This window comes from Octopus bimaculoides, chromosome 21 (genome assembly GCF_046866305.1).
Source record: "Octopus bimaculoides isolate indiv1 chromosome 21, ASM4686630v1, whole genome shotgun sequence".
Lineage (NCBI taxonomy): Eukaryota > Metazoa > Mollusca > Cephalopoda > Octopoda > Octopodidae > Octopus > Octopus bimaculoides.
Window position 1 is genome coordinate 31,257,260 of NC_142948.1, and position 2,500 is coordinate 31,259,759.

Genomic DNA, 2,500 nt, shown 5'->3' on the forward strand with positions numbered 1-2,500 from the left:
GAGAAGAGATATCTAATGTGGCATCAAGAATGTTTACAATATTTTTCGAGTTCAAAAATTGCGATTTATGACATAAAATTCCTCTAGAATTAGCCAGAGCTAATAATGACAAACTCTACAAAATATTGTTAAACACATCTCTGCAAATGCAATGTACATAAACAATTCACTTTAAATACAACGAACAACCGACAGTGAGAGCGTTTTTAGCAGATCCCCAAACGGGGCTCCCAGGAAGGGAATGGATTAATGATCAGCAAGAAATAATATCCGTGTATCCCCATAAAAACAAAAATTAAATGCATTTTTATTGATTGTTTCTAAATTTCTTGGACTTGTCATATATGTAGCAAGAAAATAGGGGTATTTTGTTCAAAGTTTGAAAGATTTCAACAAAATAGGGCAAAAATTGCAATGTAGGTAATTCGAGTTGTTGATTTTAAACAACGTGATAATTATTACCTCGCTATCAGGTGCCAATAACTGCCATATATCCGGTTTTGTCAAGTGTCGTGACACTGCGTACCTTGTCTAGTACACTCCTTTTAGCACCAAAACTAAATATACCAATATAGTTAATTTTAACCCTTTACATATCGCTGTTTACATTGCTTTTCCATCTCACCTGTGTTTGAACAAATAAATACTAGTAATAAACTTGGTTCGAATTACTTTAGCATCATTCTCACTTGGATGACGATTTTACAAGGGTGGGCTGAAAAGTTTAAACGTTGACTATGAAGGAGTGATAACACAGCTGTGAAATTTTGCATGCATTAATTTCAACACTTCTTCTTAATAACTACATTGTTTCTTTCCCGGTAAACTGACATCTGACTGTTTACGGAAGACTTCAAAAGTAACTGGTTGCAACTTCTCTTGAAAATTGACAAAATTTAACATCGTGGATTTATCAAGTGTCTGCAGAAAAAGGGTATAGTCCCCAAAGACAATGACGCTGACATGGTTGCTACATTAGGGGATGATGTTCCACCTTTATCAACGGTGCAAAAGTGGGCAGATGAATTTAGGAGGAGAAGGAAGAGTCTTGAAGATGAACCGACTTCTGGACGTCCTGCAACTGCCACTACCAAGGAAAACATTGATTGTGTTCACGACATGGTGAGAGAGTTGAGAATACTTTCCACAATGAACTTGAGATGACGAAAGTTTCTGCTCGATGGTTGCCACGTCTTTTGACATCTGATCCAAAGTGCACCAAGTTGATCACATCAAGGGAAAAGCCGACATTGTTTGAGGTAGACCCATTTGGCTTCCTTGAACGTGTCCTAACCCAGGATGGTCATTGGGTTCATCACTTTGAGTCGGCGACAAAGAGACGATCCATGCAGTGGAAATACCTCTTCTCACCTGCTCCAAAGAAGGCCAAGGTTGTTTTATCTGCAGTGAAGGTGATGGTCTCAGTTTTTTGGGGATACAAAAGGCATCGTGTTTATTGACTATATTCAAAAGGGCCATATCAATGGTTGCTGTGCGTGACTGTAGCTTTGAGCTGGTTAAAGAAATCGATCCCAGTACTAATTTGTTTTTGATCTGTTTTTTTTTTAAGTCTGATACTTATTCTAGCATTCTCTTGCGTGGAATCGTTGGGTTACGGTGATGTGAACAAACCAACAGCAGATGTAAAATAAGTCAGCGTCGAATCGGCGCAAAAATGTCCGTGTCAACATGTCTCATGTTCTCAGACGGAGTTCTCTCTTTCATATGCATTCACGCCAGGTTCAAAGACCTGGGAATAAATAACAAAGCCTCTTGACGTGTTACTTCCTACTGTAACAGTCGAGACATCTTCCTCTCTTTACTTCACCAACAGTCTCAGAAGGTCTGTTAAAGAACACGCACGCGCACACACATAACTATATATATATATATATATATATATATATATATATATATATATATATATATATATATATGGCCATTGATATATTCATAAATAATCTTAATTATTTATAATATATCCTTCGTAATGTTTTTACATTACTCTCTACTTATATATATTTTCCTAACTCATTTTTTGGGTGATTTTACTGTGACTCGAGATCAGCGGTCTTTTTACTTAAACACTGTCCATAGCATTTGAATTCAAAGCTTGATTGTGTAGATAGAGGTGAAAACATTGCTATTGCCGATCGGGATTCATGCTAGCCCCAAGGTAAAGTCTTGTTTTGATTTATATCTATAGGAATATTTCCCCTGACGAGACGAATGGGTCCTTTAAATGGTCCCTAGCGCCGAAATTGCAATAGGGAATTAACCAATTATTTTCGAGTTGTGGATTCTATTTGCCTTGTTACTCGAGGACTGTTTTTATCGTGAGAAATTATATGAGTGATATAATGGCTTTATAACGGTTTTGGCTGCTATTTTTACCATGTAAGGGTTTTTTTAACCCTCTTAGTTATAAAATCTGGCTGTTATTACCTAGTAGAGACCTTCACACTCCGCCTTATTGGATAATATAATTTATTTTAAGTCC